Raw genomic sequence first — 19872 nt, 5'->3', positions numbered from 1 at the left:
TTGAGCAGCTACCTTTATCAGGGTTGTTCACCTTCAAATTAACTTTTAGTATGATGTAGAGCAGGGGCCCAGGAGCCAAGCCCAGTGCACAAAAAAAGGGGCCACGCCGGTGTCCAATTTGGCGCACCTAGTTTTTACGCACTGGGCTCGGCGCGTCCAAATTTGCTGCTGACCCCCGCCGCCCACCGAGCCCGCCCCCACTGAACCCGACCCCTGCCGCCGACCCCACTACCCCAACCCCCGGTCCAACCATGGACTGATTTAAATAAGAGACTGGAATATGAATAGGAGAGGACCTGAATAGAAAGATGTGTAATAAAAAGTAGCAATAACAATAAATGTATCGCTTTACAGAGCATTTGTTTTTAGATGGGGTCAGTGACCCCCATTTGAAAGCTGAGAAGAATCTAAAGAAAAAGGCAAATAACAAAAACAAAAAAAACCTATAAAAAAATAAATAATGAAATCCAATTGAAAAGTTGCTTCGAAATGGGCATTCTATAACATACTAAAAGTTACTTTAAAGGTGAACCACCCCTTTAATGAAAGTGGTTTTAAAAAGTCTTTATTTCTTTATAATAAAGCCAAGTTTCATGTAGTTCAGTTTGAACTGTGTGGTGTTGGGCAAGGCACACCCAGTGTCAAATAAAACCTGGAGCTGTACTGATCTGTCATCAGAGATGTCCTATCCACCCTATTTATTTATCATGCTTCCACACAATGTTTAAAGTGCTATTATAATACTAGCTGAGGTACCTTGAATTACCCAGGAAATTTGATATTCCATCTTAAAATGAATAATAAAGCACTCTGCCTTGCAAAACATTTGGCCTACTAAGTAATTCTTCAGTACTATGGAATTCCATTATTCAAAAATTCACTGCTGGTTGGACTGGCCTTCTGGGATACTGGGAGAAATCATTTCCAGGATGTGTGGTGGCATAGGTGGGGTTGAGATCAGGGCACCTCAACGTGGTGGGCCCTGCTCCCTGGCAGGGCAGCAGGAACCCTGTCTCCATTGACCCCACTCTCTGTCTTGGCTGTGTGTCAGTGGGAGGTGGGGTGATAGGAAGGGCATCTAGTCCTGGTGAGTCTTGCTCCCTGTCCAAACTGTGAGGCATGGCGCGAATTTGCCCGAATTTCCGTGTTTGCCACCAGCTAATAAATATGCTGCGAAACTGCTTTTTTTCGTGAATAGTTGCCCGCATAAAATTGTTGCTAGTCAAAATCATTCAGCCCCAATTTAGACAAAATAGCCATGCATATAAAAATTGTCGCTCGCATCAAAATTGTTGCGCGTTAGAATTATTTTGACGCCCATTGACTTCAATGCGTTTCAGCATATAGATTAGACAGGATTCTACCAAAGTCCACAGGCTGTAATAAAATATGAAGGGACTGATCATTCATATGGTACTCAAGAAATATAATCACTATGCGCTTCCTATATTAAATAATATCCCACCAACCAAAAGCTTTCCTCACAGCAGTTTGACTTTAAACCCAAGGAGTCCTGTAGAAGTCTCTAAGTACAGGCAGATGGAAGGCAGATACATGGTAATTTGCACCCCTCTTTGGCATACCGGATCCCCTCAGTACTCCACCTCAAATAAAATACAAAGGGGCAAATTCACTAAGCGCCGAACGCTAGCGTCAATTCGCTAGAATTGGGCATTTTCGTTACTTTGCAAATTCACTAACGAACTTCGCACCCTTACGCCTGGCGAATTTTCGCTACGGAAGTCCCAAAAAACGCTGGCGTGTTTTCTATATTATGGGTGATAGGCTGAAAAAGATCGAAATTTTTTTTAGGGCTCCCCTCCTTCCCCCCTACATTTCCATGGCAACTTACCTATACAGTGGGCACATGTGTAGGGCAAAATAAAATTTTTATTTGATGTTTTGAAGGTTTTCTAGGCATTTGTAGTGCTGATACGTATTCCTCCATTGAAATTTGAATTTGGCGCCTTATGCAAATTAACCTTTGCTAGCGTAACTTCGCTTCACTTAGCGAATCAACACTAGCGCAACTTCGCAACCTTACGCTACCCCTGTGCGCAACTTCGGATTTTAGTGAATTTGCGGAGCGCTGGCGAAACTACGCCTGGCGAAGTGCGGCGAAGCGCGGCGAAGTTGCGACTGGCGCAACTACGAATCTTAGTTAATTTGCCCCAAAAGGAGAGAGAGGCTTCTATGTACAGCAAACACTAACTCCCTGCTAGATTATTACTGACAGGATCGCTAATGTTTAATCGCGTGTAATTAAGAACCGGCTCAGATGTTAATGGCGGTCCCGTCTCTCAAACCCTTGTAGCGAAACTTGTTTCACACGTAACAGGAGCGTGTGAGCAACATAGCAAAGGTGCCAAAGCAGTGGAACACGAGGACGCTGACGATACCAAAACAAGTTTTGCTACAAGGGTTTGAGAGACGAGACCGCTATTAACATCTGAGCCGGTTCTTAACCACACGCAAATTTAGTAAATAACCCCCTAAATTTCAAAAAATTTGAGTTCATTGTAAAAAACTAGAATTTTTTTGTTTGTTTGTTTTTTTTACTTGGAAATTCAAGTTTTGCCTGAAAAATACCCTCAAAATTTTTGGTGGAAAAGACAACAAATAAATCTGCCCCTTATTGTAATATTTTAAAGGGTAGTTTTTTAGTGTCAGTATCACTTTCCAGGTAGTCACAAAGTTGTTTTCTTAAAGAAGGCACATACTCCCATATAACGTAATGTTCTCGTCTCAGCACTTTTGCTATTTACACTAATTACAATTTTTTTTGAGTTTATGATATCATGAATGTGTATCTTGAAGCCCTTTCCCAAAGAGAACAGCAGGGGGCACTCAGGTTACACTTTCATGATATCTGCAATGTAAAGTTATGGGAGATTATAAATTACCTTTCAAATTAATTAATTTCTTACGTTTCCCATACTCACCCTTGAGAGAGACTGGCACTGATACTGAGAGTATGTTTAGAATTTCTGATATAAAGCAAGACAACGCTTTTATTACTAAACTTTTGTTAGAAAATAGAAACAGCCATAAGTACCGGCTAATAGAGCATAAAACTGGCAATAACCTTTTCCAAAACATTTTTACCAACAAAAATGTACCCAGTTCTTGCTGACACATTTACATAGTACTTTACAGGTATTGTTCATATTTCACATTGGTTCATACTTACAATGTAAGGTCCCTAGATTATCTATACAATATAGGGTTAATTTTATCTGTACTAACATGAACTGACATTAACCTAAATCTATGATCCACTAAAAGGTGTCAATTTTATTCATTACTAGGGACGTATTAGATCAGTGTCGGACTGGCCCACTGGGATACTAGGAAAACTCCCAGTGGGCCAGGTGTCAGTGGGCCTCTTGCTCTTAACATTTGGTTTATTTCAGGCCATTCTCTATTTCCTAATAGAAAAAAAATTAAGAATAGAATGTAGTATTGTAGAGATAAAAAACTAGAAGAATAAAGAGGTTGAGTGAAGAAAGATGGAATAATAGGATCTAGGATTGGTTTGCAATTTTCCCAAAATTTCCCAGCACTTTTCTCAAAATACAAATGCATTCGAATCTGAGGGTGCCAATGTTTTTTTCAAATATTGCATTTGCTCATTTTGCTCATATTTGAATATACAAATTAAGAGTTTGTATTTTGTTAAGTATCAGTCCAAATCTAATTTTGCAGATATACTACAAAGTATAGTTACAAAGATAAGACAAAGACAAGAGACCCTCTGCACTCAACCCATTATCAATATATTAAAGGAAAACTATACTCCCAAAATGAATACTTGAACAACAGATAGTTTATATCAAATTAAGTGGCATAATAAAAATCTAACCAAACTGGAATATATATTTAAGTAAATATTGTCCTTTTACATCTCTTGCTTTGAATCACCATTTTGTGATGGTCTTTGTGCTGCCTCAGAGATCACCTGACCAGAAATACTACATCTCTAACTGTAACAGGAAGAAGTGTGGAAGCAAAATACACAATTCTGTCTGTTAATTGGCTCATGTGACCTAATATGTATAGTTTGTTTGGTTTGTGTGCGCCGTGAATAATTTTCTATTTATGAGTACCCAATGGCACATAATACTAAAAAAGTATATTATCATAAAAATGGTTCATTTTCCTTTAAGGACATCACAACATCTTTTTCCTTAAGCTACTAAAAAATGCCTTATCCTTTAAACAAAACAGTGATTGTTTGTCCATATATTGCAATATATTCATGCTGGCCAACTACGTCAAAGTCATCCCTGGTCTGGCCAGTCCTAAACTCACTTTTATCTGATTCATTAGAGGGAAAACATGTTTTTTTTTTAAAAAAAAATACATCATTTAATAGTGCTACCTCAGCAGACTTCTGCACTGAAATCCATTTTTCAAAAGAGCAAACTGATTTTTTTTATATTTGATTTTGAAATATGACATGGGACTTGACATATTGTTTCCCAGGAGCCCCCAGTCATGTGCTCTGATAAACTTCAGTCACTCTTTAGGGTCTGGCCACACGGGCATATTCAGGGAGATTAGTCGCCAGGCTTCAAATCTCCTCTTCTTCGCGGTGACTAATCTCCCCAATCTGCCTTCCACTGCTTTCCGCCGGCTAAAATGTATATCGCCTGGGGGCGGAACGCTTAATTTTCCGAAGTCACCCAAAGTTTCCTTGTGAGGCAATTACAGGCGACTTCGGAAAACTAAGTGCTCCCCGTGCCTGTCCCCAAGCGATTTATATTTTAGCTGGTGGAAGGCAGATCGGGGAGATTAGTCGCCGCGAAGAAGAGGAGATTTGTCGCCTGGCGAATAATCTACCCGAATCTGCCCGTGTGGCCAGACCCTTACTGCTGTACTACAAATTTGAGTGATATCACCCCCCCCTAGCAGCCTAACAACAGAACAATGGGAAGGTAACCAGATAGCAGCTCCTTAACACAAGATAAAAGCTCCCTGTTAGATCTAGGAACAGCACTCAATAGTAAAAATCCACTGCAACCCCATTCAGTTACACTGAGTAGGAGAAACAACTAGTAATGGGCGAATTTGCGCCGTTTCGCAGCCAAATTCGTGAACAGCGCCGGCGTCTCGTTTTTGACGCCGGTGCCCATTTTTTTGACGCCGGCGTCCGTTTTTGACGCTGGCGCCCGTTTTTTCAGAAAATTTTCTGCTGGCGAATTTTTTCCGCAAATTTTCGCTGGCGTTTCGCGAATTTATTCGCTGGCGGTGAATCGCGCAAATTCGCGCCTGGCGAATATATTTGCCCATCACTAGAAACAACAGCCTGCCAGAAAGCAATTCCATCCTAAAGCGCTGGCTCTTCCTAAAAAATATACTTATTGGTTCAGGAATAACATTTTATATGGTAGAGTGAATTATTTGTAGTGTAAACAGTGTAATTTAGAAATAAAGACTACACCATAAAAATCATGACAGATTCCTTTAAGAATTTTATTGCTTTATTATACATTTTACACAAAGACTAAGTTTTACCTGCAACTTACTTGCTTTCAAGTTTAAAACTCCCAAACATGGTTGCTCTTTTATTGGTCACCACTGGGTCACTAGTAGTGAGCTATAGAAATAGTATTCTGCCAAATGCAAAAATGATGGATTTGGTGCATTCTTATGTACTATATATATGAAACCGGTGGAGTTTTCATGTTACACGTGGGGATTATTATTGATAGTAATAATAATAGCAATAATAATATATACCGTACACAAATCTTCCATTTCAGATGGCATAACAGAAAATCCTTGTTTTATCCTATATGGCACTGTAGGTTTGGAAGCTGGTATTATAATCCTGCTTGTGGCTGTGATAGTTAAATATCTTTTTTAAGGTATGTTCAAAAATGTGTAAGAATTCATTTCTATATATTCTGAATATTCTTTAAATTCCCCATCCCTAACACCCCACCGATGTCCCCTTTAATTCTTTCTTGGCTATGTGTGCCAAAAATTCTTGTGTGCACACATTTTAAACTTGTGAGCACATTTTTTAAAAACTGTGTGTGCAGGTCAGAATAAATGCAACATTTTGTGTTTTCACATGAAATTGTTTGTGTGGACCACAATTTGTTGTGTGCACTAGCCTCAAAATTTGTGTGCACAAGCATATAGCTTAGAGGGGACATTGCACCCCTCTCTATCTATAAATGTGAATAAAGCTACTTTCCTATACCAAACTCCTGCCTGCCTGTGTTCCTGCATCATTCTCCTTGATGTACAAAAAATGCTTAATAGAATCCAGGGGCCCCTACAGGTCTGTAGAAATCTGCACTTTTTATGTGTAGGGAAACAAGTGGTTTATAACAAGTCGTTTATAGTATAATTCAATGTACTTGTATATAATACTACACAGTTTGTAACCAAACAGAACTATAGTACTGTATATGCAGTCCATAAATCAGATACAAAAGTAGAATTTGCTATAACTCCAGAATTTCTGAGATTATGCATTATCCAACCTTTAATTATGTTTAAAAGATAACATGCTTAAAATAGGCACCCCTGTCTCATACCATGGAAATTCACAAAAATAACATTCTTCTTGATTATTACAAACATTACTGCAATGCCCCAAAGCACTGTTTCATATTTCCTAATAGACACATAGCCATATAATAGGCCTAAAAGCTATTCATTTCTAAAGTGTCATTTAGATATGATTGATATTTTACAGGTTTCCCAGATATTGAATGAATGAAGATGAGTGATCTGCTTGTTATTGATATGATAGCAGCTTATACAAGTATATGATCCGTTATCTGGAATCCTGTTATCCAGAAAGCTCTGAATTACAGAAAGGTGGTCTCCCATAGACTGCAATATAATCAAATAATTCAGATTTTTAAAAATTATCATTGTAGTAATGAAACAGTACATTGTACTTGATCCCAACTAAGATATAATACATCCTTATTGGGTTTAATTAAAGATCAATAGCAACGTTACAAAATATCCGTCTTTATCATTGCAGAGAAATGGAAATTACTTGCAAGTGTGCTCTTCTTGCTCTCGTTCACCTGACTGTACTGGCTGGTAGGTACTGAATATTAACTATATATTAGTTTGTAGTATTTAGCATTAGTAAGTAAATGCATGCCTATTTAGATAAAATTTTATAATCTGTGGCAAATAAAAAAATCTCACCGCACAGTATGTGAGTGGATACATGTATATATAATATCAATATCACTCCTTCAACATCCTATTCAGAGTTCAGGGTAACTTTACAAATCACAAAGCAGAAATAGACTTGCACTCCATTAATTATATCCAGCATTTTAATCCCTAAAAAGAGTCACAATTGCACTGCCTTAATTATAATGTGAATCTTTATTTGAGCAAAGGTTTGGACTATGCTTTAAATATATTATTCCCAAAACCAATTAGTCTACTAGTGACCAAGATTGCTCTAACCAAACGAAATAGATTAGAGGGGAATAGATTAGTATACAAGATATAGTGAAAGAAACCCTCTTTAAACTATTTAAACTTAAATGTAGACTTGTACCGATATTCAAGTTACTTGTAAAATCTCATAATTTCTGCAATGATTATTCCTTTTTTACCCCTGTAGTTGTTAAAGTGATTTGTGCCAACTATCTGCGAATATCCACATTTCCTATTAATATTTCAATTAACTGAAACCAAGTGAAAGGTAGCTTTCACATTAGTGATTCTCACAAATGAATAGTATTGTAATGTGGGTAACAAAGACATCTACTAAATGGCTTGTGCAGTAAATTCAAGTTTAGAACAACCAAACATAACACCTTGCTGGTTTTTCCTCAGCGTTAAACAATTCAATTACAATTAATTCAAATTACATTGCTTGTTTAATAGTGATTCCCCTTAAGGCAGTATTCACATAATATATGCAAACACCAACTTAACGTAAAGTTACTTGTGTGATAACAAAGTTTAAAATATCCCTAAACTATTGTCTTGTGAGATTTCAGGTATATCTCAGCATGTAAATAAGACGGTACCTAGCCAAACCCTCCTTAAGGTAAAGTTGGAAAATTGAAATACAAGAGATTCTTAGCTTTTGTTATTACTATAAAGGGATACCACAGAGGAAGAGGGAGAACGGCAGGACACCAAGGGCTGTGGTCTCGTTAGTTACCTTCCCTTGTACTCAGGAGAGAGCTATTTAGCCAATAAAACCACAGACCCAAGGTACCTTGGAATAGACGATCGAAAAGGTCAAAATGTATACACAAGTTTGGAGATATATTCACCAAATTGGGCTGCTCAAAGCGTATTAGTATAAAACACAAGCACCTACAATCTTATGCTGTTTACCTCAGCGCTTGATAAATTATAAATGTAATTGAATAAAACCATTACCAATAATAGCGTGCCCCAACGCATGTTTCGCTTTCTCAATTAATAACTTATTTGCAATAGTTTCAACGAGTGCGGTAACTTTTTTTTAAATATAAATGTCTCAAAAAGATACTGCACTAATTTAGATACTATTACAAATAAGTGATTAATTGAAAAAATCTAATTGTATATATGTGTATATATATATATATATATATATATATATATATATATATATATATATATATATATATATATATATATATATATATATATATAAATTTGTAGAAGGAAAGCTGTTGCACGCAAGGGACTCTATCTGGAGGTAAAAAAAAAATTTTTTATTTAGATCGACGTTTTGACCCTCACTTGGTAAAGACCCCACTGAGGGTCGAAACGTCGATCTAAATAAAAAAATTTTTTTTTACCTCCAGATAGTGTGTCCCTTGCGTGCAACAGCTTTCCTTCTACAAATTTATATATACATATTCTGTTGGCACCAGGGCATTATTTAAGTCCGAGTGCCAAAAACGATAAAATCCACATTTTTAGTTGAAAAAAAAACCCTCAAATTTTTCAAGATTTATTATACCCTGAGGATGGAAAATGTCAGAATCCGAAAATCCGGCATCGCAGAGCTACCAAGGTTAAATATAAGTCAATGGGAGAGGTCCCTATCCTATTTGGAAGTTTCTATGATCTATGCTGGAATTAGTCCGAAAATCCGACTATTTCGGATCAGAAAAAATGTTTTCCTGAATCTCTCAATTTTTCTGGCTTTTTCCAGAAAAGCCTGAAAGAATTGAGCAATTCTAGAAAAAAAATCAGAAAAAAATCATGCGAGTTGGATTTTTGATATATTTTTTTGTGTTTGTCCCCAATCCGATAAAATCTGGACTTATTTTTTTTATTACAATAAATATGGTCTAGTCGTGGATTCTAGTTTGGTCTGGCTTTTTTTATTAAAATAATCAGAAAAATGAGGACTTTGATAAATAAGGCCCTAATTGACTGCAAAATAATCACTTTTTCATACATTCATCATCATCATAAAATTATGGTATTTAAATAGTGTTTGGATCTCCCACAGAGACAAGTAGACACCTAAAGTGATTAACCTTAATGTAAATTATAACTTTAGAAGTACTGATTACTTACAGTAATTTTTCTTATGTCAGGAAAATACATTAAAACATACTGCTTAGTGGCTTGGGGGTCTGATTGGGGGATTGATTATGCTTTATTACTGATGTGGCTTATAAGCACAACAGCTGAATAACTGCTGCAACTGCATCTTGAGGTCTGTGCTTGCTGACTCCTGAATCTAAGTATATCTCTGTATATACCCTGTATATCTCTGTATCACCTTATAATTATTGCTGCTTGTCAGACTCCTGAAAAATTGGGAAAAGCACAGCCTATCTTTGGACATGGATAAATGCAAATTAGACTGAATTTTGGTTAATAAGGATCTTTCAGAATACTCATAAGAAATCATTAGAACGGGGTCCATGGATATGCAGTAGATATCTCAGGATGTCCATTGGATGACTTGCACCCTATACAGGACATTGCTTTTTCCATTTTTCCTATTCCTTGGGGTCTTTCTCCCCTGCTTTCAGAGTTCCTTAAAATGTTTTTCCTGTTTAACTTTTCCCCCATCTTATTCTATGCTTATAAGGTTCTTACTTGCTATTCCCTCTCTTTTTAAAAGATTGTGTTAGCTCTAACTAATAACACTTACCTTATGCATTCTGAATTATTTCCTGCAAGACTGGTAATATTCTTCAAGAATATATTAAGTGAATCTTTAGACAATATCAACCCTTTTTGGCTTGTTACTCTATGTTAATTTGGTATCATTTGGTATAACTATGGCAGATATTTTTTTTATAGAACACTGCACTCTTTTTAAAATGCAAAACATGTATTGAAATAAAAATGTTATGACATGTTGATTTGCCAAATTAACATGTCCATATACATGTGGCCACATTGCACTGATGAATGTGAATATAATTCTGCAAGCAAAAGGGTCAACTCACTATGCATAAATGCAGGCAATGCAGTTTCAGGACAGCCAATAGATATGGCAAATTTGGTTACTGGTTTACCTGGCTTCCTTCTATGCCAATTTCTATGGCGTTATGGGAATGCAGTTTAATCAGTCAAATTGCTAAGAAAGGGGCTTACACATGGTCCCAAGAAATTATGTTTAACAATTGGCCTTTGTTTTTGGTTAACTTGATGCAGCACATTCCCATCATTCTGGTTACTAGGGTTGCCTCTTAGCCAGTATTTTACCTGCCTGGCCAGTAAAAATGATGCTTGATGTAATTAATAGGACAGAAAAATAAAATTATAGGAAGGCTGGTAATTTTTTTCCCAAAAAGGTGACAACTCCATTGGTTACCAAAATGTCTGTATCTGATGATTTTCAAACCAAAAGACTTTAAGATAAATGTCAGAATAAAAATAATTTTTAAAGCTATAACACATTTTGTCTCCCTTACAAGATGGTAATGATCTGCTACCAACTGAGAAACAAGAGTTTGTGAAAGCTGATGCTGGAGGGTCAGTGAAGATCAGCTGCTCCTTTACAAATGATTCCCACAGTTTCTCTGTGACCTGGTCTTTGGGCTGTGAGAATAAAACAGATCTCATGAAACACCCATCCTACAAACACAGAGTAATATCTGAGAATGGCAATCGGCAGTAGAGATGTCGCGAACTGTTCGCCGGCGAACTTGTTCGCGCGAACATCGGGTGTTCGCGCTCGCCGGAAGTTCGCGAACGTCGCGCGACGTTCGCCATTTTGGGTTCGCCATTGTTGGCGCTTTTTTTTGCCCTCTCACCCCAGACCAGCAGGTACATGGCAGCCAATCAGGAAGCTCTCCCCTGGACCACTCCCCTTCCCTATAAAAACCGAAGCCCTGCAGCGTTTTTTCACTCTGCCTGTGTGTGCTGAAGAGATAGTGTAGGGAGAGAGCTGCTGCCTGTTAGTGATTTCAGGGACAGTTGAAAGTTTGCTGGCTAGTAATCGTTTTGATACTGCTCTGTTATTGGAGGGACAGAAGTCTGCAGGGGTTTGAGGGACATTTTAGCTTAGGTAGCTTTGCTGGCTAGTAATCTACCTTCTACTGCAGTGCTCTGTATGTAGCTGCAGTGGGCAGCTGTCCTGCTTCTGATCTCATCTGCTGACTGCTGCAATAACAGTAGTCCTTGTAAGGACTGCTTTTATTTATTTTTTGTTGTTTTACTACTACTACTACTACTACTACTATAAGAGCCCAGTGCTATTAGTCTAGCAGTGTTGGGGAGTGGGACTGGTGTGCTAATCTGCTGCTCCTAGTAGTTCAGCAGCACCAACTTTAATTTTTTTTTTTAATATTCATTTTTTTTTTATTTTACTTTTTTTTATTTTACTACCGCTGTAGTAGTGTATAAGTTGACCTTTTAGGCTTTATGTGCCCTGTAGGCATTATTTGCACACTGTTTTCTTCAACCAGCCATCTAGCTGTGTGACCTTGTTCACATTCTGTCTAAATATCCATAATATTACCGTCTCCAGAAAAAACACCGGAGTGACTTTTTTCAAGCAGCATTCATATATTTTACGTAATCCGTATCCACCGCTGTAGTAGTGTATACGTTGACCTTGTAGGCATTATTTGCACAGTGTTTTCTTCAACCCGCCATCTAGCTGTGTGACCTTGTTCACATTCTGTCTAAATATCCATAATATTACCGTCTCCAGAAAAAACACCGGAGTGACTTTTTTCAAGCAGCCATAATATATTTTACGTAATCCGTATCCACCGCTGTAGTAGTGTATACGTTGACCTTGTAGGCATTATTTGCACAGTGTTTTCTTCAACCCGCCATCTAGCTGTGTGACCTTGTTCACATTCTGTCTAAATATCCATAATATTACCGTCTCCAGAAAAAACACCGGAGTGACTTTTTTCAAGCAGCCATAATATATTTTACGTAATCCGTATCCACCGCTGTAGTAGTGTATACGTTGACCTTGTAGGCATTATTTGCACAGTGTTTTCTTCAACCCGCCATCTAGCTGTGTGACCTTGTTCACATTCTGTCTAAATATCCATAATATTACCGTCTCCAGAAAAAACACCGGAGTGACTTTTTTCAAGCAGCCATAATATATTTTACGTAATCCGTATCCACCGCTGTAGTAGTGTATACGTTGACCTTGTAGGCATTATTTGCACACTGTTTTCTTCAACCCGCCATCTAGCTGTGTGACCTTGTTCACATTCTGTCTAAATATCCATAATATTACCGTCTCCAGAAAAAACACCGGAGTGACTTTTTTCAAGCAGCCATAATATATTTTACGTAATCCGTATCCACCGCTGTAGTAGTGTATACGTTGACCTTGTAGGCATTATTTGCCCAGTTTTTTTGGCCGCAGCCACTGAAGCACAGAGGCCAGAAAAAATATGCCATATAAATGCTGAAAATAGTCATTTTTTGCCATACGTTGACTCAACGTATATGGCAAAAAATGACTATTTTCAGCATTTATATGGCATATTTTTTCTGGCAACTGTGCTTCAGTGGCTGCAACCAAAAAAACTGGGCAAACAATGTCTACAAGGTCAACGTATGGCGAAAAATGACTATTTTCAGCATTTATATGGCATATTTTTTCTGGCAACTGTGCTTCAGTGGCTGCAACCAAAAAAACTGGGCAAACAATGTCTACAAGGTCAACGTATGGCGAAAAATGACTATTTTCAGCATTTATATGGCATATTTTTTCTGGCAACTGTGCTTCAGTGGCTGCGTCCAAAAAAACTGGGCAAACAATGCCTACAAGGTCAACGTATGGCAGTTGTTTAAAGAGAACAGTAGATTACTAGCCAGCAAAGCTACCTAAGCTATAATGTCCCTCAAATCCCTGCAGACTTCTGTCCCTCCAATACAGAGCAGTATCAAGCAGATTACTAGCCAGCAAACTTACTATCATCTGTCCCTGAAATCACTAACAGCTCTCCCCCTACACTATCTCTTCCAAGCACACACAGGCAGATTTTTCAGATACATTTTTGCCCTTGATCCCCCTCTGGCATGCCACTGTCCAGGTCGTTGCACCCTTTAAACAACTTTAAAATCATTTTTCTGGCCAGAAATTTTTTTTTTAGATGTTAAAGTTCGCCTTCCCATTGAAGTCTATGGGGTTCGCGAACCGTTCGCGAACCGCTCGCGTTTTTGCGCAAGTTCGCGAATATGTTCGCGAACTTTTTTTCCGACGTTCGCTACATCCCTAATCGGCAGCTGATTATTGCTAACCTGACGGAGAGTGACTCCGGAACGTACTGCTGCCATGTGGAGTTTCCTGGTAGTACCATGAAACAAATACCTGCAGCCAGAGTAAAAGTGACACAGACACACAAAAAGAAAGGTACTACTAAAATATATACCAGCTTTAGTTTTATTGATTATATTTTATATTTCACATGATATTATTTTACAAACAATCATTGTTGACATACTGGGGCTCATTTATAAACGCCGCGCAGGGCAGATTGGTTCGCATAGTGAATATATTTGCCCTGTGCATGGTTACATTTATAAAGCTGAAAAAGAGTGTGCAAACCGAATTGTGATTTTTTTTTTTACAACGTGAATGTCTATAAGACTTTTTTAAATATGTAAAAAATCGCAAATTGCGAATATTTATGTGCACACTTTGCGTTTGAATTACGCCACAACTTTGGTGTCGGAGAAAATATTCACAAAACAGTTTTGCAAATTGCGAATCTAAGTCATTGTCAACGCTATTTTCACACAGAACAACCTCGCACAGTGGGCACACTCACGCAAACACCCGTCTCATTTTCAAGCCATTTGCGAAAATGTATTCGCAATGCGAATTCGCAAAAAGCAGGAACCAGCAGTGCAATATATTAATGTTCAGGAAAAAAACATGGGCAATGCAACCATTTGCAATAAAATATGCGCTGCACGAACTTTATAAATGACCCCCACTGTATCTATACTGCTTAGCTGCTATACTGCAAGAATGCTTTCACCTTAAAAAAATGTTATGCATAAGTGAAGGGACTATTATGTTGGTATCTCTGATGAGTACTGTATACACAAAACCACATCCATAGACTGTAAGGAAACAATATAAGTAGGCCAGTGCTTCAGCAACACACGGTCCTGCATACCCTGATTCGTGTGTTTCTTATAGCTTAAGCCACATTAAAACATACAGTCAAATTCCTGCGAAAACCTAAATTTTGTGGATATTTTTTATCTTTTTTACTTACTCAGAAATGAACATATACCAACATTTTTAAAGCAAGTCTTCTTCAGGTGTGAAAGATTGTAATCGCTCATGACCTATTTATAAATACAGTTCAAACATCAAACAAGTAAATCTGAAGAAACTAATGTGGTGGCCTTCATGCGGGTTTCTTCATACAGTATTTTATTGGTTTAAGTTGACCCAGAATGCCTAAAGCAGGAACTACACCACCAAAGTTTGTTTCCTACACATTGTATAAAGGTTTGTTGTGTATAAATATAGTATGCAAAGTATTAAAGAGAAAATATCAGTGTGTTAGTTACTACTGTAGACATATGAATGATTTTCTAATTGGAATAATTTCTAATTAATTGAAATAAAGTGTATTCCTTTTTTAGATAAACTATATTAGTGTTTTTCTTCATACACTAGGCAAGAAATATATTTCAAAGACATTTTATAACAATTGTGCCACAGTCCTGATACTGTATTAGGGCTATAGAATAACCACAGAATGCACTAGTGGGGGGCAGATTAATTATTATTTGGGCATCAGGTTAGCATGATATGAATGAAACAAAAAAGGTATTTTAGATTGTATCGAATGCAAATATAAAGAATATATTAGAATGGTGGATTATATTTTCTCTTTGCGGAATAGATCAGAAAACAAATTAGTAGAGCCAGTAAACTATATCAGACAAATAAATTACATTCACTATTTAAATTTACCCTGATGTGTGATTCAAAGGAAATCGCTTCATTCAAGTGAGAATGAAAGGTGACAAATTAAACACTGATCTTCTGATAAAATTGTATACTGACAACTGTATCTAGTTTCCACCCTAATAAAGCTCACTTTGTGTGAAATATAGCTTTAGATGAAACTGAAAGTTACATCCAACTTGACTTATTGATGGGTAAATGTAGGAACCAAGTGTATGCTTAGAATGACTTTATAATTGTATTGTGAATATGTCAATAAAAAAGTTCAAGATCAGTATGAGTACTAATTCATCCAAAATCAGTATTATCATAATAAAAAGCAAATATCAGAGCTTGCATATTTAACATTGAAAAGTCCTAAATTAGTACGTATGACCTAGTAATTGTTGCATAAATCTTCAGTTCCAGATGGCATAACAGAAAATCCATGTGTTATCCTGTATGGCATTGTAGGTTTGGAAGCTGGTATTATCATTCTGCTTGTGGCTGTGATAGTTAAATATCTTCTTAAAGGTAGGTTCTAAAATATGTACACACATTTTTATGGATTCTGGATTCTCTTTAAAATGTAATTGTCACGACCGGCACCCAATACCAGAACAAGTGCCAAGCACACTGGTCTCGGCTTCCCCAGTAGTGTGACCACCTTTGGGCTTCGGGAGGAGCCCTCAGCTTACTTGGGTGCCACCTGGACTTAACGAGAGGTGCAAGACGAGATGTTCTGGTTGGCAAAGGGGCACGGCTGTTAGCAGAGTCTTTTGGGCCGAAGGTCACGGTACAAATGGAGCAGGCAAGAGAATCGTCAGACAGGCTGGGTCGAGGCAGGCAGATATCAAGAATCGTCAGGCAGGCAAGGGTCAAACCGGGTTGCCAATCAAGGGGTTAAGCAGGAAGAGTTGTCGTCGGCAGGCAAGGGTCAGGATACAGAATGCAGAATAGTCAGGAACAGGCAGGGTCAAACACGGGTAATCAAACAGACAAGATACGGAACAGATCGGATGCACAAGGCTCAGGAAACCACTAGAAACAAGTTCTATCACGGGCACTGGCTGGGAGTCAGAATGGGCCTAAAATACTTTCAAAATGTGCCCCATGCATGCTGGCACAATCACGCCAGGTGTGCGGCGGCGTGGCGGCCGTACCACTAGACCACCAGGTATTTTTATTACAGTAATTCATTCTTTGCCTCATCCATTTGCTACACTGTCATTTGACTGTCCCTTCTATACTTCTGATTATAATTTTACAGCCTGTGTCACTTTAAGACCATTAATTTATTAGCACCAGCTGCCTGACCAGACTAGTCTCATTCTAATGCCAATATGGATGGAAATGGCACAAGAGGTGAGGCACCAGTTGATGCTCATAGGCTGGATTCAGAGTACAGGTATGGGACCTGGGGTTTTCTGGATAACAGATCTTTCTGTAATTTTGGATCTTCATACCTTATGTCTACTAGAAAATCATGCAAACATTAAATAAAACCAATAAGCTGGTTTTGCTTCCAATAAGGATTAATTCTATCTTAGTTTAGATCAAGTACAAGGTACTGTTTTATTATTACAGAGAAAAAGGAAATCATTTTAAAAAATTTAAATTGGATGATTATTATGGAGTCTATGGGTGATGGACATTCCGTAATTTGGAGCTTTTAGGATAGTGGGTTTCTGGATAACGGGTCCCATACCTGTACTGGCTTATTATTTTACTGTATTTACAACCTACTATAATAAATTCAACCAAATCATTTTTATTTTTATTAATCTTTTACTTCTGTTCCATTGTGTTGACATTTATGGTTAAAGGGGATTTTTATCCACAGAATGAAAACAAAGTTTTTTCACAATAAAAGAAAATGTTATTGCAAACACTGTACATTAATTAAAAATGTTCAATGCTTTTAGGGTAATTTCTAAATATATTTTCTATTAAACCAGTTTTGTATTTTCCAATTAGTAGAAGTTAGTCAGCTCCTTTTCACCCAAGTCCTGGATTCCCACAGTGCCTGACATGTTCTGTGATTAAAGGGAATCATACCCCTGAACACTGCAGGTTTCTATAAAATAAATTACAACAGGCCATAAGTGAAATATTGCATGTGCCATTGGATACTCTATTACAGAAAACATAGGCGTCAGAGCCAGGGGAGATGTTCCCACCCTCTAGTTCTGAATTTCTATCCGGGTAGCAGTATGCAGGAAAGGTTTTGGGTGCAACCTTTTGCACAACTTGTAAAGACAGCAGTCCAGGGATCCAGTGTTCCACAATGACCAGGGTCAATACGCATAGCGGATTTAGGCCTAAAGACTCATGTGCAGATATAATTTTGACATGAGGGCATTCTGAATTTGCAGTTCTGTTTTATTATTTTGGGATTATGAGGGAAAATTATGTATTTGGCAGTTTTGGAAAAACAATATTTTCATTGTGCTGTGTGATCAATAAGTGACTCTGGTAAAATAGTTCTTGATATGAATATGACAATTTAGTAAGATTCTTACATAGGTCACTTAATTAACAATATACATTTATTTACGAGTAATTCAGATATTTATATTTTACAGGTTTGACTGATACTAAATGTAAGGTAAGTGATCTGCTAAGTCTTGCGCGCGCGTGCGCGCACGCACGCACGCACGCACACACACACACACACAATCTTGGCAATAGTAAAGGGGGTGATGTGAAATACTCATATTTTTTTCAAGCTCTCGTCAGCAGGAGTCTGTATTTTCTATGAGATGCTCCATACAGAAATTATTGCAGTTGAGTGCAGTTAGAATGCAAGGATATAGATATAAGTATCCTGAAGATTAAATTAGTGTAGGTGGGATAATAGTACAAGTATAGGATCCGTTATCTAGTGATTTCCTTTTCCTCAGTAGTAATGAAATGGTACCTTGTACCTGATTCCAACTAAGATATAATAAATCATAGTTGGAGGCAAAACAAACCTATTGGGTTTAATTTAATGTTTAAATTATTTTTTTAGTAGACTTAAGGTGTACAGAAAGATCCCAATCACAATTACACATAATAAAATGTTGCTATTCAGCTGTACATTATGCTGCATACAGATATAGAAGATACATTTCCTTGTGATTCTTATAATATCTCTGGATCACAGAGGGAAGAAGATAGTAAGTGATAAGTTATTCAGAGCCACATTCAACAGTCTTGTTAAGAGGGGTGTTTCTCTTTGAAGGCAAGTGCCAGACAGATAGAACTGTGACAGACCATAAGCCAATGAATATAACCAAGATTTGTTTCCACTGCTTGGCAATGCCTATTGCTAAACCACAATACCCAGCAAATAGTGTCTAACTCTTACTGCTTTTTTGGCATTGTAGGAAAGAGAGAAGAAAGATGAACCAATAATTCATTATGCTGAGATCTGTAGCGGAAACCTATCTTCACACCCACGGATAAGGAAGGAGGAAAATATCACCTATGCATCTGTTATGGTGCACAAATAATAATAAACATCTGTAAACATTTACTCAAATTTCCCCAAAAAAAATGTCCCAAAAACTTGAATGCCAGGAAGGCAATTAACATATTGAAATGGTTCAACAGACCTCTGCCATTGACTTGTACTGTAAATGAACTCAGCAGGTTTTAGGTGGCAAATATTCTAATTAGAAATGTTTCCATTCCCTGGGTTGTCTTACTTCTTCAATGGATACCTAATATTAAGGGGCAGATTTACATAGGGTCGAATATCGAGGGTTAATTAACCCTCGATATTCGACTGCCGAATTGAAATCCTTCAACTTCGAATATCGAAGTCGAAGGATTTAGCAATATCCCTACGATCGAAGGAATAATCGTTCGATCGAACGATTAAATCCTTCGAATCGAACGATTCAAAGGATTTCAATCCATCGATCGAAGGATTTTCCTTCGATCAGAAAATTATTAGTTAGCCTATGGGGACCTTCCCCATAGGCTAACATTGGCCTCGGTAGGTTTTAGGTGGCGAACTAGGGGGTTGAAGTATTTTTTAAAGAGACAGTACTTCGACTATCGAATAGTCGAACGATTTTTACTTTGAATCAAACTCGTAGTCGAAGGTCGAAGTAGCCTATTTGATGGTCGAAGTAGCCATATTCGACCATTCGAAATTCGAAGTATTTTTTCTTCTAATTCTTCACTCGAGCTAAGTAAATGGGCCCCTAATAGTAAATCCAGAAAACACATAACGTTCATATTTACAGCAGCTAAAAGTTAATTGCCAAATTGGGGCAGACTCCATTTCTTTCAATTCAGAAAGTAAAGGCCTGCATAACTGAAAAAATTATAAATGAAACTCATAATAAATCTTGACTCTGAACAAACAACTATTAGTTAGAAACTGTTCCTTAGTTGACAAAGGTTGCATAAATTAACAGAGAACGTTTGAGGTAAGAAAAGATAGATGGGCAAATAAGTTCAGTTTAATGTAATTTAATTATGTTTGACAGACATAAAAATGGATACAGTACATGTTTTCTTTTTCT

At 37.5% G+C, this 19872-nt stretch overlaps 1 long non-coding RNA gene across 1 annotated transcript; it reads left to right on the top strand.

The window, feature by feature from the left end:
* Positions 1-14957: 14957 nt before the first annotated feature.
* LOC121396835 lies at positions 14958-19107 on the top strand. Its single transcript, XR_005963166.1, has 3 exons — positions 14958-15886; positions 17938-17960; positions 18724-19107. It is a non-coding gene; the product is annotated as an uncharacterized LOC121396835 (long non-coding RNA).
* Positions 19108-19872: the final 765 nt, after the last annotated feature.

The sequence above is a fragment of the Xenopus laevis genome, chromosome 8L (genome assembly GCF_017654675.1).
Source record: "Xenopus laevis strain J_2021 chromosome 8L, Xenopus_laevis_v10.1, whole genome shotgun sequence".
NCBI classification, from domain to species: Eukaryota; Metazoa; Chordata; class Amphibia; order Anura; family Pipidae; genus Xenopus; species Xenopus laevis.
This window is presented reverse-complemented; position numbering and strand designations above follow the sequence as displayed.